Here is a 26,596-nt window from a genome sequence, read left to right as displayed (position 1 = left end):
CCTTATGATTGCATCCTCAACCCATTATTGTGTAGTGACCCAAATTTCCACAAACTCCTAAGCTGAGAGGAAGAATCACTATTAGTTAAGTAGAACATGAATGTAGCTCCCTCTGAATGACTGCACAGTAAACTTTCCACTTTGGCTCAAAGCTTTCAGTCTTAGCTAATCAGCGATTGCTTCACATACCAATAACAAAGCTGGGGACAAACACACAAGAGAAGCATTTTTGGGAGGTAAAGGTAGTAGCAGCTGTTCAGAGGGGGTGGTGGAGTTGTGGCAGTTGCAAAGAAGTGTGTGAGATCAGTTGTAAATCCATTGTAATCTCTTTCTAGCAGCAGAGCTGTTCCACAGAGGCCTCATAAGCAGGAGACCTTCCATTATGACTGGGCCTTTCATCCAGGTAAAGGAGATTACATCTGAGGAATGCTCTGCTTTTTGAAGTTCTCAGAGATCCAACAGCGCATTATTCTGGTCACATCCCCATCACTGAGACCCCTCACAGACCTTCAAAACTAATGCTTACTTATATAATCTGCGTTAGACCTAAATTTCCACTCAACTAATGTATTCCTCTACTCAATGGAGACAAGTTAGAGTCCTTGATACAGTACTTTAGTGTACTAGTTTTCATGAGGGCTATGCACAAGGGCTATGGTTGGCAAACTCAGTTGAAGCACACTACTGTAATGCAAGTAATTGTCTGTCTGTCTGTCTGTCTATCTATCCATCTATCTATCTATCTTTCTTTCAAGCTCAGGTCCTCTACCAGAGGCCTGTGAGCTTCAGGGTGCTCCGCAGTATCTTTGCTTTTCTCGGATGTTGTTCCTGGGATGTGCTGGAGCCACTCGCCTAGTTTGGGAGTCACCGCACCTAGTGCTCCAATTACCACTGGGAGCACTGTTATGTTCACCCTCCACATCTTCTCCAGTTCGTCTCTGAGCCCTTGGTACTTTTCAAGCTTTCTGGGTTCCTTCTTCCTGATGTTGCTGACATTTGGTACAGCTACATCTATCACTATTGTCGTCTTCTTCTGCTTGTCTATCCCTACTATGTCCGGTAGGTTAGCCATCACCATTTTGTCCATCTCTATCTGGAAGGGATCAGGATCTTAGCTCGACCATTCTCCACCAAGCTAGGGGGCGTCTCCCATTTTGACCTCACTTTTCAAACAGTATCCTTTACTCTAGTTGATAGTCATTTCAGTCTAAATGCCTTAAAGTTAAGATTAATCACTAATGATTATTTTTTCCTGACATTGCTACAAATCGCTGAAGTTGCTGATTTCCTTGATCTCTGCTTTTCAGTCTTTTTTTTAATTAATCCTTTATTTATCCAGGTAAAAAATCTAATTGAGATTAAATATCTCATTTCCAAGAGAGACCTGGCATCATTTTCCTACGCAACCAGTGAAAAATTTGGACACACCTTCTAATTTAATGTTTTTTTTCTTTATTTTGATGACTATTTACATTGTAGACTCTCACTGAAGGCATTAAAAATATGAATTAACACATATGGAATAATGTAGTAAACAAAACAGTGTGAAATTTCTCAAAACATGCTTTATATTTTAGATTCTTCAAAATAGCCACCCTTTGCTTTGATTACTGCTTTGCACACTCATGCTTCATGTTTTCACACAGTCTTGAAGGAGTTTCACTACAGAGCACTTGTTGGTCCTTTTGCCTCTCTGTGGTCCATTTCATCCCAAACCATCTAGATTGTGTTTAGGTCAGGGGATTGTGAAGGCCAGGTCATCTGGCGCAGCACTCAATCACCCTCCTTCTTGGTCACACAGCCTGGAGGTGTGTTTGGGCTCATTGTCCAGTTGCAAAATACTGAACACAACTAACCAACTAAATGCAAAGAGAATGGGATTGCATTTGTGCCTTCAGTTTTCAATACATCCCCAACAGAGTCATCAGCAAAGCACCCCCACACCATCACATCCATGCATGTAGAGACCATCCCTTCACCTTTTCTGTGCTGCACAAAGACATGGCGGGTGGAACGAAAGATCTCAAATTTGGACTCATCAGACCAAAGCACAGAGTTCCACTGGTCTAATATCCATTTCTGGTGCTTCTTGGCCCAAACAAATATCTTCTGCTTGTTGCTTTTCCTTAGTAGTGGTTTCTTCAGTCCCCTCTGAACAGTTTATGTCGAAATGTGTCTGCTACTGGAACTCTGTGTGGCATTTATCTGAGCTCTAATCTGAGGTGTTGTTAACTTGCGATGTCAGAGACTACTGATTTGGATGAATTTATCCTCAGCAGCAGAGGTGACTCTTGGTCTTCTTTTCTTGGGGTGGTCCTTATTTGAGATAGCTTCATCGTAGCACTTGATGGTTTTTGCTAATGCAACTGGCAACACATTCAAAGTTTTAGCAATTTTCTGGACTGACTGATCTTCAGTTCATAAAGTAATGATGGACTGTCATTTCTCTTTGCTTAGCTGATTGTTTCTTGCCATAATATGCATTCTAACAGTTGTCAAATAGGGCTGTCAGCTGTGTACCAACCTGACCTCTGTACAACACAACTGATGGTTCCAACCCCATAAAGAAGGCAAGAAATTTCACAAATGAACCCTGACAAGGCACACCTGTCACCTGAAAACCATTTCAGGTGACTACATCATGAAACTCATTGAGAAAAGGTCAAGGGTTTGCAGCGCTGTCAACAGCAAAGGGTGGCTACTTTCAGGAATCTGAAATATAAGATATTTTCTGAGTTATTTACCAATTCTTTCTTTGCTACATATTTCCATATATCTTTCTTCATATGTTTGATGTCCACAGTATGTATCTACAATGTAGAAAGTAGTAAAAATAAAGAAAAACCATTAAATGAGAAGGTGTGTCTGATTGACTAATAGTGTTATTATAGTGTTATTAGTCCCAAATCAAGATATATTTTGCCATCAACTACTTACTTAAAAATATTTTTTTAAATAGCCCCAAAATAATATAATTTTAAAGAGTAATTTTGAATTATATGACCTTATGATCTCCTCCTAGCAATGCTCAAAGGAAATGTAAATACCGATGTGTGTTTTGAAGATATATTTTTGCATACCTAAAGAAAGATGCAGTTTGACAGACATTAAACTCAAAACAAGCTGTTAATGCTGTTAACAGGATAAATAAAGCACAAAGCTACGTAATCCAGAAAATCCAAACATTTCTCAGAATACAAGACCTTAGAAAGCACAGAAACTCATCCCAAAAGGTACACAGTAACTTGGACAACATGGCAAAGGGCAAAGGAAAGCTGAAACAATATATGCAAAAGAGGTAAGGGAGATAAGGAGGGAAGAGGAAACTAGTGGGGGACTAAACACAGCTGAAGATAATTAACATAGAGAGACACGGGAAGATGAAACAACACACAGAGGACAACAGCTACCAAAATAAAACAGATAATATGACAATTAAGCAGGGGAAGAGATTAACAATGCAGGGTAAGACAGAAAGAAAAACAAAGAATAGAGACACAAAGAGACATAAAGGGAATTAAGTATATACAACCTTCAAACCAAAACCAGGGAATAAATCATAAATATAAACAAAATATATACAAGAGCCTGCTGGGAAGGTATTGACGTACAACCAATATTTAAAAAAAAAAAATCAAAAGTCTCAAACATAAATCATTTTCAAAACCAAAAGGAATCGTGAACTCACAAAAAACTCAAAACCCAGCATCCAAGACAGAAACCATGACAGGTACAACTTGGCATTTTGACTGCTTCTTAAGCTGCTAAAGAAATGTAATGATTTCGTTGGTGCAAGTTCTGTTTTAAATTGATTTAATGTTATCAGCTTTACGTGTCATTGCTCAAATTTTGACTCTTATTGGGTAAAAGTAAGGAAATTGTTGCAATAGAGTTGACCAAAGAGCTTCACAATTAGTTATGAACAAGAGAAAACAATAGAAAAACAAATACAGAAAAATAAGACATTAGATGAGGCAATGGTAATATATAACATCAAAACAAAACAAACATAAAAAAAGCCTGAAGATACTCAAACTGAACTCTAATTAAAAGCCAATGTAAAAAGTTTTTAGAAATGATTTGAAAGACTGTATAGACTCTAAGGTACAAATATCAGGTGGCAAGTTATTCCAGAAGGCCCGATCTCCTCTGTTTTAATCGAGACCTCGGCTATACTAAGAGCATCTGGCTTGAAGATCTCAGTGCTCTTTTGAGATGTTGAGGAGTTAGGTATAGTCAAAGCAAGTCTTCCTATTTGCCTCCACCATTTTATGACAGATGCTCCATTATATTCTATTGTAAAGATGAAAAAAATAATAAAATGCCAACAAAACTCTTGTTCTGGAAATAGTTCTATAACAAAGGCTTCTATAAATCACAAAAGTTGGTGTGAGACAGGCAATAATAATTTATATATTAGATCATTTAACCTATATCAAAATACATATTACATAATTTCCTTAGGGATTATTAAAGTATTCTGAGTCTGATATTCCTGTGGAAACTATCCTAACATTGTTATAGCTTATTTTAATTGTATTTATATAGTACTTTATGCTAATGAATGCCAATGTTTTACAATGTGTTTACATAGTGCTTAGAAATTCTATTCCAGCTTATTTAAATTTTCTTCAAAAAGTATATCCACTGTGTGAAGGAAAATAGGAGATAATTTACCAACAATTTCGAGGTTAGAATTTATGGTGCACATCTTTACAAAGATACTAAGAGAGTAGCTCACTGGAGCATATCTTGGGCCATAATACTGATGTGATGGTTTTATTAATATGAGAGATGATCGAAAGCTGTCAGGGATGATGGATGATGCAGGAAGTAAGCAGTCAGATGGATTCCTCTGCCTAGCCACTTATCTGTCTCCAGAACACCTGTTCATCTTCCCGAATGGGCGTGGGTGCCTCCAGTTGCTGAAAAAATGTGATGTGAGTGCTGCCTATACCCCCAAAATTACTACAACTTGCATGGGGAAGAGCCACTTCAGCAGCAGCAGTACACATCCTGTATGTGCTCAACGGATGTTCATAATACTACCGAGGCTGTTGTGGTTAAAACACAATTACTCTGTTATGCACAATTAGTCTTATAATCACACTGTTGTAATTTCTGCAGCAATCAAAGTGCATTCTACAAAGCAAAGTCGGTCATAACATATTGATTGCATCTACACTGTATGGTCTAAATCTTAGCTCTCACAGCAACAAGCCTCTTTTTTTCCCATTTGACTGAATCTAATTGTAATCAAGTAGGTATGCTCATCATTAGGCTAACTGTTACTAACTGGAGATGCATTTTACATAAAATACCTAACAAACTCCACATGGTAATAATTGAGAGCACATTGTGATAAATGTTTATTGTTTACCAACCAAGGCAGACAAGGCCGAGTCAGTGGAAGTGATCTGGGTTCACGTCATGGTAAGCTGTGTACAAGCAAGATTAAGTCCCAAATGCAGAACTCTGAGACAGAAAACACAACTTAAAGCAGCAGTTTTATTGTTGGAAAGACTAGCTAAAGCTAAAGATAAAAATACATGAAGACTAAAGAAAAAACAAAAGGTGAGCTAGAACTACAATAATACACTTGGTATACATGACATGACCAGAACCCATAGCTAATGCGGGGAATGCAACAACAAACAGGGGAAGACTGAGGACTTAACTGGGACAAATATGGCATAATGAGATAAAAGGGAAACTACAGATAAGCACAAAAACCATAATTGATACAAAACCAAGGAATACTAACAAAACTCAAAAACATTTCAACACTTGGTCACTAGACCCAGGACCATGACAGTACCCCCCTCTCTAAGGGCTGGCTCCTGACAGCCCAAAAACAAAACAGAGTTCGACCAGACCTGGGTGGGCGATGGGGGGTCAAAATACCTTTGGATATGATACTAATGATTAACTTGTATGATTTTGTGAATGGGTAAATGGGGGTTGTAGTATAAACACTTTGAGTTCTCACAGAAAGTAGAAACCACTATATAAGAACCACTCGATTTACCAAATGAACACAACAACACACAAAATGTCCAAACCGGTTAGCCTATAAAATCCTTTTCAACATGATTGACTCTGCTGCCAAGGGGTGTCAATTTTTGGATTGTATGTAAGCCTTGAATTGTGTTGTGTCTTGGTTTTTTCAGAAAGTGGCATAACATTGTTGAAAAATAGTCTAATTAAGATGACAATGCTTCATACTAATATGAATACTAATAATACATTGTCAACATCACAAAGAAAGAAAAAAACGTTCGTAAATGTATTATATTTTTGTAATGATATGACAAGGTCATAAGTTGTGATTATGTTGTAAAAAATGTCCAGTTAAATATGTGTTAGGTTTTGTTTTTTCATGTATCAAACTCTTTTTATTGCTATATTTTTGTATTATTTCTTACCCAGGTTGTCACCTGAAATTTTGGAAAGTGGTGGGCTTATCAAAGGAGGAACTCGGATTTCCTATGTGCTTTCTGCCCTCTGGACTCTGTCCCGGACCTTTCTACACTTGCCCCAGTGGCTCTAACCTCTAAAATGATGGTAATTAATTCAAGACATTGCAGGCTAAGAATGAAATTTCATTTTCCTGTACACCACATTTATTATTGCAGTATAACTACTTGGTGTGTGTCATCTTGCTTCATGGATATATAAAGTTGATAAAGTCTAAAAATACTACCTAAGGAGAGCATCTAGATAGAATTGGTCCCAGCACAGAACTCTGTGGAACTCCATAACATAACAACTTACTGTGTAAGGACGATCCCCCTTTTACATGAACAAATTCATGGTTAAAATTGAAATTAAGCTTATGCGTAAGTTCACTAAAGAAGTTCTGTAGTCACACATCTGCCTGCTTCCCAGGTGTTTGGTGGCTAATCAAAGGTTTACATTATTTCCACTTTCCCATGCTGTTAAGTTCATTGTGTCATCACTGGTCTAGTCCAATCATCTTTCTGCCGGCCTTCTAAGACTAATCAGCTTCCACTCCATGTACTTTAAATCTCACTGCTCATTTGTCATTCTCCCCCACCCACCTCCTTCCCATCTCTGCCTCTACCTTATTACTCAGGCTTCATTCAAGCCTCCCTCTTCATCTACACCACCAGACTTCGGAGCCCCTGCCCTAGTCCCTGGGATTCTGTAACGGTGATAGGGACTAGGACTAGGGCCTTCAGAGTCTAAACATAAAATACCTTACCATAAAATACCTTAATAAAATTCTGTATATCAATAAATCATGTTAAATTCCTCTTAATGATCTCTCCTTACTGAAACATTACTTAATGGTAGGATTGCTTTGACCAGTTACTTGCTTACTTACTGTAACTTTATTTATAAAGAGGTCAAAATTATTAATTCTAAGCAAAGAAGGGTTTCTCAGTGTTGAATCATTACATCGTTACTTTAAAAATTGTTAAAGGATAAAAATAAAAAAGGAAAAGAGATTTCAGTGATGTCAGTTTGGTGTTATACTACCTGTAGTTGCCAACTATAATAAACTAGAAATGATGATCAAATGTCTAAATCACTAACTTTATATAAAGAAAAATGAGCATAGTCACAGTGGTGATAGCCATTGGTTAGAGAGGTCACAACTTTGGTTGAGGACCACATATATTTAAGAGTCACAGAAAACAAAATTCTGCATTTGCACTATGTCACATGTGGGTGGTGGTTTATTCTGTCGTTTATTCTGTAAATGTCATTTTTGGACTGTTTTACAGTTTTGTAACATGCTGTGAGTTGCATTTGTTTTTTTTTGTTTTTTGTTTTTTTTTTGTTTTTTTGTTTTTTTCTGCCTGTCCCGTTTGGCTCTTTTGCCATCAGAATTATTGTCTAAAGGCGAAGAAAGATGCCCAACGGATTTTCTTTACCAAATTGACCATCCCAGCTTTGCCGTAATGGTCCATTTGATTCACCTTTTATTCTTTATTTTATTTTCACTTGCTGAATACGGGACAGACTTGACTGGGGGAAAGAAAAGGGAGAAAGAAAGAGGGAAAGAAAAACAGTTGAGAAGGGGGACGGGGGAGAAGGGCAAAAAACAAAAACCAACAGAATAAGCAAAAAAAAAATAAAAATAAAAATAAAAATAAAAATAAAAAAAAATAAAAAAAAAATAAAAATACATATATCGATCACCTGGATCACCTGTTGAGAAAGAAAAAAGAAAACAAGCAGAAGAAAACGAGAGTAATACAATAAACAACATCACAATGATATATGGGAATATGACAGTAAATACTAAATATTAAACATTATTGTGCAGCACGTAAGATCGACAGCACAGTGTGCATTGAGGTAGGAGCCAAAAAGGGTGTAGTTTGTGTGTGTGATCACCCGTGTGTACACCTGTGAGCATGGACGCGCTTGTTTTCTTAAAAGGTTCCCTCATGTAATGATCTGCTAGAGGGTGTGGGGGGCCACTGCCCCGTCCTCCAGGGCATGAAGCAGGTATGGAGGAGATCAAAACTCCAGACATCCAGAGGCCCCCAGAACACAAGAGACCAAGGAAGACCAACAGAGGGGCAGCCGTGCCACTGTCCCAGAAAGAGCTGAGGAGAGTCCCAGATGAGGGGTCACCCAGCAGCCACGGAGCAGAAGCCAGGGGGGGTTGCAGCGACGTGCCCGTAAGCTCCGCCGGCAGCCAGCTGTGCCTGAGTGACCGAGCCCCAGGCCGAGAGGCCGGGGGCACCCCACCTCCGAAGTGGCCCAAGCGAGCCCCAGGCTCCAGGCCCCGATAAGCAGCCGCCAAGGAGTGAGCCGGTGTGTACCCGGACGCCCACCCCCGGACACAAAGAACCACCAACGCACCGATGTCTGAGGGAGTCCGCCCCCGGCAGGGGAAGTGGTGGGGGGAGATAGGCCTCCAAACCTTGGAGGGCCTGAGCTGTCCTCAGAGAGGTGGCGTCTGATACCCAACCTGACATATGGACACAGACATACAGGCACACACAGATACAAACATCCATTCCCACCCTCATGCTCTCATATGCACTTACTCCACACTTAACCAACGTGGAGACAGACATAAAGAGACGCTGTACACACAATCACACTCCCCAAGCGTACTCTACGAACCGGGTCTAGGTACCCTTGCCCCTGGAGGGGGGAACCGCACCCAGACCCAGGTTGTGTTACCCTTTTTCCCTGCGGTGGGGAGAAGCAGACCGCCCCGACTCCGCAGCAGCAGGGAGGCCCCACATTCCGGACCCCAGTCGGACGGCCAACTCCTCCTCCTAGCCCCCCTGCTCCAGCAGACCGCAGAGAACGAGGGTGAGAGAAGACTCCTAACCTCCCTCCACCCGCTCATTGTAGTGTTGATGTATGTGTGTTCTAAGGTGCATTTAAAACCCAGGAGGGCATGGAGCTACCTGCCAGAGAGCAGCAGGTAAGCGCATAGTCCCTCCTGCTAGCCCTCAATGTCTACGTGTATTTAAAATTGAGAGGTGGGCAACGACGCCAGGGGTGAGGTGTACACCCTGATGGTAATTGGGATTCCGTGTAGCGTGCCCACCCCCAAGATCCTATATGTATGTGTAATGAGAGTGTGAGTAATGTGAATGTCTAAGTTGCGGGATAAAATTGAGGCAGAGGCAGCCAGAAGGGGACAGATGGGGGGGGGGGGGGGGTTACCTCCTCTGCACCCTGGTGACACACCCCTACTCCAAGGCCCTGCATGTGTGGGTGGTTGTGGTGGAGCGGGAAGAGGGAGGCAGCTGGAGATGTTGAGGGAAGGAAGGGAGGGGCAAGTGACCCCTCCCTGGGGCCAGCTCCCCCGCTGACCCCAGTAGGCACCCCCATACTCCGCGACCCGCCAGGGAAGGGGGGCCCAGGCCCATCCGAACCGGGGCCCAGTGCAGCGGCGCCGCCCGGCCCCACAGAGCCCGGGGCAGTCCACCCAACCCCACCACAGAGAAAACTGCACCCACCCCATCATCCACTCATCTTCCAGACTACATAAGACAATAGACGCCCAGGCTGAGATCTTCCTCCACCTCTCCTGTATCTCCCCCTCTTGCAGAGAGAGTTCCTGAGAGAGGAAAGCTCCTGCAAGATGTGACAACCCCCCCCCCCCCCCCCCCCCCACCAGTTGAAGAGCCCCCCAGGTGGCTCGGCGCACCGGCGGCACCCCGCGCCAGTGGTGGGCCCCCATATACCCACCGGCCCACAACCCCGGCAACACACCAACCAGGACCCAGGCCCCCGAGGCCCGGCCAGGGCCCCAGGCCAGAGCCGGAGCGCCCCCAGAACCTCACGCCCGTCCCGGACCCACCCAGGGGCAGCCAGGCTACCAGGTCAGTAACCCCCGTCCGTCAGCACAGACCCTCCCCTAGCCCCGCTGCACGTAGCCACGAGGAAACCGTCACCTAAGAGCCAACAGAGCCCCCAATTGGCCATGACCGCTACCCCGGGTTGAGCCCCCCAAGGAAGATGCTCCCGGGGGAACCCCCCGACGCCCTAAGCCTGACCCTACCCCCACACCAATCACAACAGTGAAGGCGAGACCAAAATATGACCCCCCACCCCCACTAGGTGATGGAGCTGATCAGAGGAGCCCAGAGCGATTGATCTGATGTGGTGGCAGAGGCTGTATCAAGACTAATGTAATCTAATAGATAATTTCTATATTGGTTAGAATTAAGATTGTTTTTATTTTTCCAGTTCATGAGGACTGTTTTCTTGGCTATGCATAGGGCAGTGAAAACCATATGGGCTATATTCTTTTCTGAAGTGACATTATCTAAGCTGCCCAACAAACACACTAAGGGGGAAGTTGGAATGTTACATTTCAGACACTTTGATAAGTCTTCACATATCTCGCGCCAAAACTTCTGAACTGGTGGACAGAACCAAAGAGCATGGATATAATTGTCCGGTGAATTGGTTTGGCAGTGTGAGCAGTTGTTGGTAGATGCAAAGCCCATCTTGAACATCCGATGACCTGTATAGTGCACTCTATGTAGTATTTTGTATTGAATTAATTGAAGACTGGGATTTTTGATTAGATGAAAGGTTTTTAAGCAAATCTGAGACCAGAAGTTTTGGTCTAAGTTAACTGATAAATCCGCTTCCCATTTTGCAATAGGAAGTGATATTGATTCATCTGTTTTAGAAAGCATTCTGTATATTTTGAATAGTAATTTGGGGGTTTTAAGAGTAAAAAATTGAACCACACTTGGTGGTGTTTGTAGTTCAACTTGACCCGGTTTAAATTTCTTTTTTATTATGGATTTAATTTGTTGATATTCTAAAAATCTTTTCTTGTTGATCCCATATTGTGTAACTAGTCTGTCAAATGAAATAAATTCTGTTCCTTCTAGTATATGTTCTATTTGTTAAAGTTAGAAAGATTTAGTCTGACTACTACAGAGGAATCGAAACTGAAAGAAATGGTCTGACTGTTAGAAGTTATATTACAGTACACAACAATGTACCAAGTATTGGTATTATGTGTAACTTCTGTCGGTGCTGTGCTTTTTGGAAAACAAATGTAACTTCTGTCGGTGCTGTGCTTTTTGGAAAACAAATTTCCCAGAGGAACCTACCCGAGGGATTAATAAAGTTCTATCTTATCTCTATTAGCTGATTAGCTGTTGGTCTTGTTGACTGATTATGGCATAATTGGTACATAAATGGGTCTGTGACACACAGTCTTTTATGTCACATTAATTTTGTGTGGGTAAATTTCAGGGGTGTTTTTTAGAATGGAGATATCTTTGATGTAAAACAGATAAATGACAGCAGTGATGGAAGGCACACCAAGAGCAGTGTGGTGGTTTCTAGAGGTGCGGGAAGTAAAGGCTCCGCACTATGCTGGCAAGGCAATGGTTAAAAACAGAGACTAAAACTTGAGAAGCTGGAGACTCGCCCAAGGACAGGAGACTGACAGGGACAAAGTGAGGCAAAAACTTCATTAGGCTTTATTTTGCTTTTGTTACCAGATTCATTCTTCAGTCCAGGAGAAAATTGTGCTTATTTTGCCCCAAGATATCATATCTTAACAATGCCTGCTGGTGTCATTTTGTTCATCAGCGTGTCAGATGTTTAACTGATCTGCAATTGAATTGTGTTAAACTAGGTCTCCCCCCCTTCTGCTTCCTCCTCCACTTCTTCACACATATTTTCTTTTTCAGCATGCTGCATAGGTGTTATGAAGAGGCCAGATATGTAAAGTAAAGAGATGAGGTTCTGAAGTGGCGCTCCGGAGAGATGTCTGCATAATTCCAAAAGTCAGATGAAGAGGATCTCTCACTCTGCAGTACTGTCAATCCGACAGCTTTGAAGTGTGCAAAGTTCACAAGAAATCCAAAACAAAGAAGGATATGGTGTTGGAATCCGGAAAAAACAAAAGTTGATGACTGTACTCTACATAGGAACATAATGCATTTTTTTCTTCCATCCGTTGCAGCAGGATCGTTATTTGTGGGCCTAATGAGGAGCAGGTGCAGAACTGGAGAAATAAAAATATTTGAAACAATTATTGTACTGCAACAAGACTTCTCTCACTTGAGTTTGCATATGTAGATTTTTAGATGGGTTTTTCAGTACAGAGACTCTTAACATCCACTAGGTTTGCCAGCAAACCACTTATGGTTAGGGTAAGAGGAAGGTTACATTTTAGCCACTTGCTGAACATAGTTTTAAAACTGTTACACTGAATATCTATTTTGTTTTTTGTACAGATTTGTTTTTACAATTCTTGTGTTTTATACACACACATATGCATGTACAAAAGTCCTGGGCTTTCCAAATTGCTCTATATTTTGTAAATAAAACAGGAAATAATACATGGGTGCAGCAATTTATTAAAATGTGCAAAAATATAAATACAGAATATAATGCAAAAACTGCAGCTCAGGCCTAAAGATGTAACCTTTGCCAAAACTGTTGCGGTACTGTGATGATATCTGAAATCTGAGTGAAACTCTTCAAATAAGTCCTTCCTCTACAGATAATAAGTTAGTTGTCTTACAACTACTCTTTCAAGATTTTTTTTAGATGAAAGGAAGGTTGGATTGCCCATAATGTCTAGGCCAGCTGGGTCAAGTGACAGCTTTTAAAGAAATTATTGGATTACTGTCACCTTAAAGACCTGTGGTACATAGCCCATTAATAAAGACAGACTCATCATATTAAAGATTGAAGCATTAATGGGAGGACTTTTTTAAGCAGTCTTAAATGGGGCTAACGGACATGTTTATGGTTTGGAGGAAGTCATTACTAAAGTTGACTCAAAACTCAGTCATACAGAAAGAGTCTAAATAAATATCAGAGAGAACAAAATATTTAGTACCATTTTACAGACATAGTAGTTGTGATGTTCTTATTGTTTTGTCAGCCAAGCTACAGTGCTGAAAAGAAAGGGGTTGTTCGTATTCTCTTCAAACATTGATGAATACTAAGATGTCCTAGCTTTTCGGAGGGCTTTTTCATAGAGCAGCAAACTCTTTTTCCAGACTAAATCATGATCTTCTAAATTAGTGAGATTCCATTTCCTCTCCTCTCAAGCTTACGTGTTATCTGCTTTAAGGTGTAAATTTGAAAGTTACACCAGGGAGGCAAGTAGTTCAGATTTGAGGCTTTCTCTAACAGAGAAGACAGAGTATTTATAGTCATACATAGTATGGTTTTAACATTATTAACAAGATAATTGACTTCTGTGGGTGTAGAGATTAGGTAGCTGCTCTGTGATGTGTTGGTACATAGGATTGAAGAAGTTAACAGTGGATGAATTATATCACTAAATTTAGTCACATCACTTTCAAAAAGACATGTATTATAATGAAACATATGGGAATTTGTTTCATTATAATACATGTCACCACTGTGATCTCCATTATTTTAAATTTAAATGATAGACGATCAGACAAAAGAGTTTTTTCAGGGAGCACTATTAAATTTTCAGTTTCTATGCCATATGTCAAAACAAGCTCAAGAGTGTGATTAAAGTGGTGGGTGGACTCTTTTACATTTTGAGCAAAGTCAATTGAGTCTAATGATAGATTAAATGTATTGTTGAGGAGTTTCTGCATCTGAGCTGTGCACTAAATCACATGAATAGTCTGAGAACTCAGATAACAATATATAAAACTGGTTTTTGAATTGTCAAATTAGGGTGGACAAGCCTCAGAGTTAGGCTTTCAAATGAATTAAAATTCAGTCTGGGTCTATAGTTGATTAATTAGATGAGTGGAATATTTTTGCCACCCCCCTCTCCTCGGCCTGTGGTTCGAGGATTCGGATAGTCAGTATGACTCGGGTGCATTGATTCATTTACCAGGTTTCTGTATGGCAGAGTAAATCACTATGTTGATCAATTATTAAATAATTTACTGACCAAGACTTCAAAGATGGAGATCTAATGTTTAATTCTTATTTAACTATTTTACTCTTTGGTGGAGATGAGGATACTATATTGTTCTTTCTTTCTTGGTTTTTTATGTTTAAGTATTATAGACAATTTCTACCAAAACATTACTCAAACCAACCAGCTGATCTATACCACAGCTACCCTCGACATGCTTGGCTATAAGACGAACAACAGCCACAAGGAGCAGTACCCTCCATGAAGAAGGAGACTGGGGGCCAAGATCAAGGCAGCACAAAAGGAAAGGAAGTTAGCCAACTATTGCAACTGTAGAAAGTTGTGATGAAGAAAGGGGTGCCTAAGAAGTACAACAAGTTGTCCATACCTTGCATTTCAATCCAGTATTACGGCAAATGCCGGTCCAGCGTGTCCTTTTCATGCTTTGCCTTTGCTATCAAGCCTGAGATAAGTTTCCATATTGTGGAGAGGCAGGTAATTGTTCAGTAGTTTGATAGTCTTGCTCTCTTATGGAGATCCGTGATGATCAGGATTGTTCTACTCTCTGTTATCCAGTCTGGATGTGTGCCTGCTTTTCTCAACCCAGTTAGTTGCATGCATTCATAGTGTTCTATTAACCTCCTTAGAAAGTAAGCATTGATCATGTCAGGTCTTAACGTTGTCCAATTCTTCATTCTGGGGAGTTGATGTTAGACATCTGCTTTGATTAACAACCTCTTGTTGTTCTAGGAGGTTGTTATGGTCTGCTCTTTGGTCTTTGGTCCAGCAGCCAGTTGGCCTTGGTGATATGTGACAACTCTTTCTCCAAGATGTTCTTCCAGTATTGCAGTTTCAGCGTTGGGTGAGTCTGCCCTATTATTATTATTATTGCCTTGTAGTTGAGAGTACACTCTGGATGGATCTTTGGAGAACAGCCAATTATTCTTTTGGCCTCTGCTTCTCTGGTATATCTCTTCAGCCTCGTGGACAGAGCAGTGTACACTAGAGCATTACCGCTAGTGTAGTGACACTACACTGCTGATTGTGGGTAGGCTGTGGAGTGCAGCGTTCGCATCTGCAAGCATGTCCTGCAATGGGACTTTGTCAGTGAGTCAGGGGAGTCGTGCTTGTGATTGTGCTTACCACGTGCTCAGTTCACGGTGTGTGTGCGTGTGGACAGATGTTAAGAGTTTAACCAGAGAAATAGATGGTACTCTATTTAACCTCTACTGTAACTTTGTACAATCTTGAATGTAATGACAAAATCCCATTTATTCCATTTCACACTCTTAAGTGATACCTTTTCATCATTCAGTGTTTAGGACACCTTTAGAAAATCCTGCTGAGTGCGCTGACATTCAGCATCTGCTCAGACTGAAAGGTCTCGCAATGCCCACAGACATGTTAGGAGCAACAGGGAAGCGAACGAGACGACCTTTCACACCCCACTGGGGCTACGAGACCAATGGAGGGGAAGGTAACAGGGAAGAAGGACTATTCAGTTAGTATTCAAATGAATGTTACAGATGACATATGCAGACAGAGCACCGGCTTCTAGGCAGCAGGGAAAGAGGAAACCTTTTTGAATAGCTCTGCCTCCCAAATAATTGAACAGTCTTTTTTCCCTTCTTTTTTCAAGGCAGCGCAGCGTCCTTCAGTTGACATTCATCAATGGACTGAAAGGAGTTTATTACATAAGTAAAGACTGATTTCTTGTGTACATTACTGTGGGCATACCTCAGCCTTGTTTACAGCTTAGCACACTTTTATTTTCTTGTAGTTTTGTTTACTCCGCTGTGAAATGAAAGAATAATTGTGTTAATTACATGACAAACCTGAAGTAAATAGAAAGCAAACAGCATGGCTCACAGCCTCACTGAGGTATCTTGTTAAATCAACTAATTATACTGTGCTTTCTCCACACTGGCAACGTTGTAACCAATGCAGCTGGCTGCTTTGATTTCAGAGCGGAAGTTTCATCAAGTTTGTAACTGTCCATTCATTCTTATATAATAAGCATTTGAGAATCATTCAGTCGTCACACAGTATTCTACATAACTAGTCCCACTATAAAACTTCAGCTGCATTATATGGAAAATGGGCTTTTCATTTCCCATTCATGTAATACAGCTGAACTTGTCCAAAGTAGGCCAATAACTTTTTTCCCAAGCCCACACACCTTATTAAAACAAAGTTGGCATAATCCATTAAGTTATCATCATGTCTTTAACTCCGTGAAGTCTGAAGACTTAATTATACTTTCTGTATCCGGGGGTCCTCTAGGGTCCCTGCCCAGGCCTAAGTGACATAATTTCATCATCAGACATTAGGTGATAGTGTCCATACAGAGGTCTGTAGAGAATTCGTATTACAAGGCACCAACTATGCATACGCGGAAGGTGGTGGGCTTCAATATAACAAGAATTACTTTTTAACCATAGTGTCACAAGACACATCAAGGAATCAAGAAAAACTGTTTTATTGTTAGCTGACAATGATAAATGGGGCAGAACTTTTCAAGTCATACCTTTACGAAAAGAAACAATAAAACATTATTAAAACACCTCAATAGACATAAAACAGTATTATTGAAAACATCAAAAGTAAAAATAATTATTCTGATGAAAACTGTTCCCCATTAGTGTTAAATAGATTAATATTACTGCTGTACATGTTAAAGGTTGATTTCATTTTAAATACGTTATTTCTGAATGGCCCATAACAACATGCCAAATACCTTGAAACACTCTCTGCATGATCCCCATGTGGGAGATGGTTGAATGCCTTCTCTAAGTCCACAAAAACATGTAGACTGCTTGACTCCCACAAACCCTTGAGTATACTTGAAAGGACAAAGACCTGGTCCAGTGTTCCATGACGAGAACAAAAACTTCATTTAACCTGAGGTTCGTTCAGCCATCAGACTTTCTTCTCCAGTACCCCAACACAGATGTTCCCAAAGAAGCTGGAAAATGTGATCCTCATAAAGTTGGACCATATTTCTCAGTCCTTCTTTAAAAAGGGAACCACCACCATGGTCTGCCAATCGCCTTTCCAGAGGCATGTCACTCAAGACACAACATGCAGAGCCTTGATAAATTCAGGGAGACTCTCACCCAAGAGGACTTGCTACTCAGAAGTTGTTTAACTACCACCAACGCTGTTCTAGCATACTTGTACTTAGAACATAACAAAGTTAATAACTGCAAATGGATTACTATTTAAATAGTGCTTTATGACTCTTACTGAATACACAATGTTACATTTAACAATTAAATTTAAAAAATGCAAAACTTGTTTTTAAAAAGATGTGGCTAAACATGTTCGCAGTGGAACTTCATTTATTTGCCCATAAAAGTTTATGACACTCATGAAATCCTCGTGGCTGCTCTTCTCTATATCATTGAATTGAAAGTTTGTTTGTTTATTTTTTTTAAATGAACTCGCAAAGTGCTTTGGGCCACTGACAGAACTTTTGACTGTACTGATGAACGGCTAAATGTAGTTTTTAGTTTGCTATTTACAAGTTAAATATCTATATAGTGATTTATGGAAGCAATTATTTTCCTTTATTATTATTTTAGACAGTATTAAATTTACTCCGCAAATTAAATTAGTAAGTTCTCTAAAAACATTGCAGAGTAGAGTGTATATTAAGTAATAAGTCACATCCGACCCACAAACTCTGGCCTGCAACATGACCAAAGTCCTGTAAATTGTAGCTACTGGAAAATCGTGTTAATGTTAACTGCTATAATCTAACTATTACATTAAACTGAAAGATTTTCGCATCCTTCTCAGGGATCTCCAGTAACACATAAGACTCTCAGTGGATGCACTGGCCGCCATGGTGGAGCATCTTTACATTGTATCACTTTGCTAGTCCGCAGGCTTTTCCTGGAAGGAGCATTGCAAATAAACACACACAATCCCACAGTGACAACTATTGCTACATGTAAATTATTTTGTCAACTTTTCAAAAACAAAAAACATTCTTTTAAATACTTCATCCACGTCAGCATAATTCACTTCCTAGACTTAGAAATAAATTAATTTCCGTGTTATTTTAATGGTGCCAAATCACAATAGCAGTTGCCTCAAGCTGCTTTATATGGTAAGGTAACGTGATCCCACCCTAACTATACCAGTTTTACCAAAAAGGACATTTTTAAACCTAATCCTAAAAGTAGAGAGGGTGTTTGTCTTCTGAATCTAAACTGGGAGCTGTTTCAACAGAAAAGGGGCCTGGAATCTGAAGGCCTCCCATTCGACTTTTTAATACCACAGGAACCTTAAGTAAGCCAACAGTCTGAGAGCAAAGTGCTCTATTGAGGTGATATGGTACTATGAGTTATATAGGAGCAACACATTCGCACTTTCTAGGTCCTGTCAGTACTCTTGCTGCAGCATTTTGGATCAACTCGAGGCTTTTCAGGGAGTTTTTAGGGCATGCTGATAATAATGAATTACAATAGTCTAGCCTAGAAGTAATTGATGCATGAACTAGATTTTCAACATTACTCTGAGTCAAGAACAGTATAGTTGTTTGCTGTATTAAAGTGGCCTTTTCTGATATAACTTCTAACTACCCGTTGGTGGTGTTTAGGTGTTTAGCTGGCTCTTGTCAGGTGCCTGGACATGGGGGGATGGATCTAATCTGCTGACAATAACTAATTTCAACAGCATCGGGACTAAATGAGCATGTTTATGCACATTTTTATGGAGCAGAGTCCTGACTTCAGTTCAGGGTTCAGGAGATGAGGCCTGAGGTGAGGAGGAAGAGGATGACAATTGATTAAGATGCCAGTGCGTTGTCTCTTTGCTTCACCTTTTGTACTTTTTTGCTGAAGACGATCCCTTCTTAGATGATAAAACACAAGCATAAACCTTCAGATCTTGAGTTTAAATGCCCCCCTTTATGGCAACCAAACACTTACAATTTCTCTTCTTCTCTGACTTTAATGTTTCACATAGTCTCATATTTAAAAATGCCATTAGTTGAAACATTCCCTGGTATTCAAATACGATGGGGGAGCATCACAAATCCTATGTGTTTTTAATACATTAATTAGAACTTCATGAGAACTCAACAGTTTGTTGGAAGATGTGGTTACACTCTATTCTATGGATATTTATGAGTGTAGCATCCTTTTTTTTAATTTAATAACCTAAAATTATGACTGACTACACATCTAGAGTGCCTCATAAGTCAGAGCTACTCCAAATCAGCTAAGACAATGGTTTATAATATCCTTAGAATTCCTTTATTATAGCCTAAGGCCAAAATATTTACGGGATAAGATATAATTAGAAGAGTGACAGAATTCAACCACCCAGGGTAATTAAAGAAGATGGGATGATTTTTGGAAGGGGTTGTATAAAAATGTCAAATGGGTCTTTATAGATAACATAATGGATATAGATAAACTAAGATGAGCCAAGTGGCTTATATCTCCTCTAAAAGAAAATAATAGAAAGGAAAATCAAAATTCTGACAGGTCATCACTGATAACTTTAATAACTTTGATGTTTTGCATTATATAGTTGTCATAAAGCATTTGAATTAATAAATCCTAGCAAGGGAGGGGTCTTTCAGCCAGCAGCCATTTCAGGCACAGCAGCTAAATATACTGATGGCCTTGGGATTTCAAGCAGACAGCTTTGTAAACACATTGATTCCTCTTAAAATTACTAGATGCAATTCACCTAGAAGGTACTCAAAAGGTCCTTTTTTATTTGCGGTTGAGGCAATTTCACCATAAATCAGTACTATCATGCTAATCTATGGTAATTGGTTAATTGGCGTTAAGAAATGTATGTTCCCATGGGGTGTAAAGGCCTCTGGATAGTGATCAAGCCTTGGTCATAGATTTTTCTCTGTTGTCTCGCTTTCATTAACTCACACTAAAATTTTATCTGATGTTTTTTCTGACTTCCAAAACCCAAGATTGTTCCAAATTTAGGATCTTGTTTGGTTGGGAGTAAGAGGATGAATTTATGTTAATTTATAGTGAAATCTTTTAATTGCAAAGTCACCCACAATAAAATCTCATTTAACTGCAAGGTATTGTGGTGGAGGTGGAAAACATGAGAAAACATTGTTAATTAAATATTTTCAGTGTGTCAGTTCTACACTTATTACTTCCTCACTTCATTATCTTGAAGGGGGCCCATAGGTTGGCTTTACCCAGCTGACATTTTCTGCATATGTAACTGCCTGCTTCTATTTATACTTGTATTTATACGAGGGGACTTACAGTTTCATTCCTACTGGCAAATTAGTTACCAGATATGAAACAATTCAGCCTCTAATTTCACTACTGCTTCAAGCAAGAGGAATGGGAGAGGGACAAATATCACAAGGTGTTCCATTTTAACATGACCTCTTAGTCAATAGTGAGACCCTTCAAAGTGGCATTCTCAAACAACATACAATGCAGATTTAACAGCAGATCTTCTGGCAAACAGAGACATGAAGCTCCTGAGCAAGGGACCTGCTTTACCTTAATATAAATATAGGTAGAATGTTTTCAGTTTTTAAATAAGCACAGAAGATAGCATGGATGTATTATTGGGCTCTGACTCAGGGGCCTGAAGCATCGGGTTAAGGGGTGAGGCTGGGGGGTAACAGTTAAAAGACGCTTGCAATCACAGAGATGCCTTGGGAAGACTGTTGTTGTAATTAGGGGCTACATAAATAAAATTGAATCAAATAGAAACACACAAAATGACATACAGAAAGTTACATAAACTGGCCCCAAATATAGACCAATAAAGATATTCTAATATGACCTTGAAGACATGCAAAAGGGAGATATTCCCAACTATTCAGATCCAGAACCATAAAGAAGACCCAAGTTATCATGGACACATTTTTGTGCCTAGGTTTTGGCATTTATTTTGAGATTCTTGTGTGACAGCCTTCTGAGTTTTGTACTTTTTGTTGTGTTTATGGTTATAATGAAATATACTTATGATCGCTAATAGTCAAAAAGCAACCACAAACAATAAACCATAACTGAAAAAAAATATTGTCTACACAGTGGATAAAAAACATCTAAAAACAATTTAAGAAGACTGTAAACTATTATCTGGAATTAGAGTAATAAAGCAAACATCAACAGACGTATACAGCAACTCATCCGGAGCTATTTATTGCACCCTAGGGTAACTATGTGTATGCTTTTGAGGACTAAAAGGGTGCATATCTGTTCTTAAGCAGTACAAAGTAAATAATTATGTTGTTTCTTTGAGTGCAGCTTTAACCTCCTAGGACCTGGCGTCCACCTATGTGGACATCACATTTCAAAATGGGTTATTTAGACCAAAATACTCAATTTTGCGCTACAAGGGCCTGATATCCACTTACGAGGACATTATGCTGTTCTATCAAAATGTTATACAAATATCCTCATATGTGGCTCTCATTTTTCTTAGAAACAAAAGTCAGGTTTAAAAAAAATCAGATAGATCTTTGTTTTTACATTCATCGGGTCCCGCAATTTTGGTCCAAGCGGTTCACCATGATTGCTATATTTTCCCCATGGACAGTCTGTCCTTCAAGCTCAACTACTCTACCAGAAACCAGGGAGCTTGAGTATCTTTGCTGATCCTAGTACTGCGCTCAGAGATCTCAGATGTTGTTCCTGGGATCTGCTGGAGCCACTCACCTAGCTTGGGTGTCACTCCACCGAGTGATCCAATTACCAGTGGGACATTGTTCACTGTTCCACCATCCTCCTCACTATGGCCATCTGCCAGTTTCCTCAACTTGTCCACGGCTACTATCTCCGGTTGGTTAGCTATCACCAGTTTGTCTGTCTGTATCTCTGAAGTCCCACAGGATCGTAGCTCGGTCATTCTCAACCACCCTAGGGACCGTCTCCCATTTTGACCTCTGGACTACCAGGCCATACTCAGATGTTCCTGTATACCGGACCTTCCCAAAGTGTGGGGCCCACTCCACACTTTGCAGAACCATTGCAGGGGGGGCGCGGCATGAAAAGGGAAAAAACAAACAACGCTTGGACACTGCTAGCACGGGGCGCCCACACAAACGCAAAGCAGGAGATGAAGCATAGCTGAATATGTTTCCAAACCAACTTCATTCTAAGCCAAAGACTAGAAAATATGGTGAAGCATGTCTTCCCTTTGGCTTCACCCGCACAAGTGCCGAGGTAGGTCTCCTCAGCAGAATTGGTTTACCCTGCGTCGAGAGCACGCGCTGGGCTATCCAAATCACAGACAAACAGTATCCCACATTCTTGATTTTTAGTTCACAAACACTTCTTGTAATAACTAACTACTCCTGACATTTTGGAGATATTAGCTCTTTATATAGTAAAGTTACAGTGGGATACAAATAATATCCGGCCTGTCCTACCACGATTTGTTTCCCCGGTTGAAATCACAGACAAACAGTATCCCACAGTTTTTTGTGTTTTTAAACCCATTTTACACAGAGAGGCATTTTTGAAAAATATATTGATAGCAATGTTGAATATTATTACTTCTCTTGTGCATCGGCCTAACTGGGGGGCTCTTCAACTGGCAGGGAGGTTGTTCCATCCTTGCAGGAGTCCACTCTGCAGGTGGGGGAGAGACATAGGAGAGGTGGAGAATAAACTTAACCTGGGTGTCTGTTGTCTTGTGTAGTCTGTGAGATGATTGAATGTTGGGGTGGGTACAGTTTCCTCTGCGGTGGGGTAGGGTGGGCTGCCCCGGGTCCTGCAGGGCTTGGCGGTGCTGCTGCCGTAGGCCCCAGTCTGGATGGGCCTGGGCTCCCTTGCCTTGGTGGATACCAGAGGACGGGGGTGCCTACTGGGGTCAGCGGGGGAGCTGGCCCTAGGGAGGGGCATCCTCCCCTCCCTTCCTTTCCTCCCCATCCCTGGCTACCTCCCTCTTCCCGCTCCACCACACCCACCCACACAGGTAGGGCCGTGGGGTGCGGGTGTGTCACCAGGGTGCAGGGGAGACATCCCCCCCCGTCCTCCTCTGGCCACCTGTGCCTCAATTTTATCTCACAACTTAGACATCCACATTACTTACACTCTCATAACACACACACACATATATATATATATAGGGCCTTGAGGGTGGGCACGTTAACGGCGTCCAGTAGACGGTCTGTGTATTCAAACCTACCTCTGGCGCCGGTGCCCACCTCTCAATTTTAAATCCATGTAGACATTGAGGGTTCTCGGGAGGGGCCGTGCTAACACCTGCTGCTCTCTGGCAGCAGCACCATGCTCTCCCTTGTTTTAAATGCACTTTAGAGCAACACGCAGCAACGCTACACTTGAGCGGGAGGAGGGAGGTATGGGGTCTTAACACACCCCCGTTCTCTACTAGCCATCGGGGCGGGGGGGCTGGGAGGAGATGCTGGCTGTCCAATTGGCCTCCCTGCTGTTGCGGAGCCTGGGACGGTCTGCTTGCCTCCACCCCGGAGGGAAGGGTAACATCTCTTGGGTCTGGGTGCCGTTTCCCCCTCTGGGGGCAAGGGTACCTGGACCCGGGGTATAGAGTATGTTTGGGGAGTGTGATTGTGTGTACATGTCCATTTACGTTTATCCCTACGTTGGGTGAGTGCTGAGTGTTTGTATATGTGTGCATGAGGGTGGGAATGCATGTCTGTGTCTGTGTGTGCCTGTTTGTCTGTGTCTATATGTCAGGTTGGGTCTTAGACTCCACCTCTCTGGGAACTCCCAGGCCCTCCAAGTGTGGAGGCCTATCTCCCCTCACCACACTCCCTGCCGGTGACTGATGCCCTCAGGGGTCGGTGCATTGTTGGTTCTTGGTGTCCGGGGCTGGGCGCTCAGGTATGTACTAGCTCACACCCGGTGGCTACTTGGTGGGGCCTGGCGCCTGTTGCTCGGTCAGGCCTCTTCCGGGGCACGGAGGGCCCTTGGGCCTCCGGCCTCTGTGCCTGCGGCTCGGTTCACTCTGGCACAGCTGGCTGCCGGCGGAGCCGGTGGGCACGCCGGTGCAGCCCCCTCTAGCTTCTGCCCGGTGGCTACTGGGTGACCCCTCGTCTGGGGATCCTCAGCCCTTCCCATGAAGGTGGCACGGATGCCCCTCCGGTGGTCCTCCTTGGGCTCTTGCACTCTGGGGCCTCTGGATGCCTCTGGATGCCTCTGCCTTTCTAAATAGAGGGACAGTAACTGCGTGTGTGTAAATGTAAGCGTGTAAAACCTGAAGATAGTCAGATTAACAGTATTTTGTCTCTATCTGCCATTCTGCAATTCATCTCCTGTAAACAATAACGTGGCGCACAGCGTGACGTGGAAAAAGGCACATACCTTTAACGTTGCGTGACGAACTCTGTATTCCTCGTCCACACATAAACCCAAAAAAGGAGTTTTAAAAAATCTCAGTTTTTGGTGATTCCAAACGCCGTTTACGTGTGGACGAAACAGCTGCGTGTACGTGCGGACACAGCGTAAAAGAGTTAGTAGTTTATCTTCTTACTACCTTACTAACCTTAATTGTTTACTAAATGTTTGAGGTGTGAAATAAACCGCAATGGAGCAACATATGGGTGTGTGTGGTTGGAGGATGTGTGCGTGCGTGTATGCGTGCGCGCGCGGGGGGACGAATATTTTTCTTGTAAAACAAAGGGGGGCCCAACAAAAAAAGTTTGGGAACCACTGCTGTATACTATGCCGCCCACTTGGTTATGGAGTTCCATGTATGCCCTGCCTGCTAGCATCTTGCACTCTGCTGTTATGTGCTGAATTGTTTCAGGAGCATCTTTGCACAGCACCAGGGGTCTTGACTGGTGTGGTAAACCCCAGTCTCTATGTATCTTGTGCTCAGAGCTTGTTCCTGCGCTGCCATGATTATTGCCTCTGTGCTGTCTTTCAGTCCAATTTTTTTCCAGCCACTGGAAGGATTTCTGATGTCAGCCACTTCCTCTATCTGACGATGGTGCATACCGTGCAGGGGCCTGTCCTTCCATGATGGTTCCTCCTTATGCTCCTCTTTTTTGGGGGGTTCCTGCTGCCTGAGGTATTCACTGAGCACACGGTCAGTTGGGGCCTGATGTACTCGTGGATGTTCCTTTTCCCATCCTGAATGGTGGCGCTGACACTCACTAGTCCCCAGCCTCCTTCCTTCCGCTTAGCATCTAGTCTCAGGGTGCTGGACTTGGGGTGAAACACTCCATGCATGGTGAGGAGCTTCCTGGTCTTGATGTCAGTAGCTTCTATCTCCTCCTTTGGCAAGATTATTATCCCAGCAGGGTACCTGATAACTGGCAGCCCGCATCAACTGACTCCTCAGGACTTGCCTGACCGTCTGCAGGTACTTGGTGGTTATACTTGTTAACTGTGGGTACCGTGAACAGTAGTGCCAGCAACATGTCGGTTAATTTGAAACATTTTGCTGCATGTATTTTTAAGGCTATTTTTGTAGAGGGATTAGTAATTTGCATTAACATGATACATAATTTTATGACAGCATAGCATGCTACCAGATGATATCTCTTTGATCCAATGGAATATGACACAATCAACTCTTCATCAGTTGGTGCATCAAGCTGGCAGGGCTGATGGTACTCTACTCACTGGCCATGTGATCCTCTTGACTTTCTGATTTTTTGCAGTCAGTGACACAGAGCTCCATTTCATGGGGATTAATTGTTGCTTGGGCTCACAAGCCAGGGATATCCTAAGCATTTTGCTTTAAATCTCTTTCCAGCGAGGTGCAGTTTTTAATTCAATTTGAAAAAATTATAAAAGCCAGAGATTAATGATGGCAGGATGAAATTCATTATATTGCCATGAACTGCAGGTATTAAGACTAAAGGCTGAAACTTGCATTCTATATTACCTTTGTGATATTTTAATGGGCTAGTCTTTGAAGATTTAGTATAAATACAGCAGTAGATATTGTTAGGGAGGTGAAATTAGTACAGTGGATCTTTGCATCTTATCCCAGCACCTGTTATGTGCTGTCACTATAGATCTCTGAGAGGCTTTGGATAATACAGGATTTAGCATTGTATAAACAATTTCATTTACTGCTCTTAAACAATTTGATGTAAAGCCACAAAATGTCTAAACATTATTTGGTACAAATACTTGGCTGCTTTTGAGAAAAGTTCCACAAAGATAAATCCTACACCATTCTTCTTACATTGTATTTGTTTGTCTAACTCACTTGTGTTTAAAAAGATGTTAAATAAAACTCTGATCTCTAAACTATGTCAGTGAGCTGAAAGCACCTTGAAGGTGACAGCCTCCTGTTGGGTTTCTCACAAGG

The sequence above is a fragment of the Neolamprologus brichardi genome, chromosome 15, assembly GCF_056152115.1.
Source record: "Neolamprologus brichardi isolate AB-2024 chromosome 15, ASM5615211v1, whole genome shotgun sequence".
Lineage (NCBI taxonomy): Eukaryota > Metazoa > Chordata > Actinopteri > Cichliformes > Cichlidae > Neolamprologus > Neolamprologus brichardi.
Note: the sequence above shows the minus strand (reverse complement) of the source record.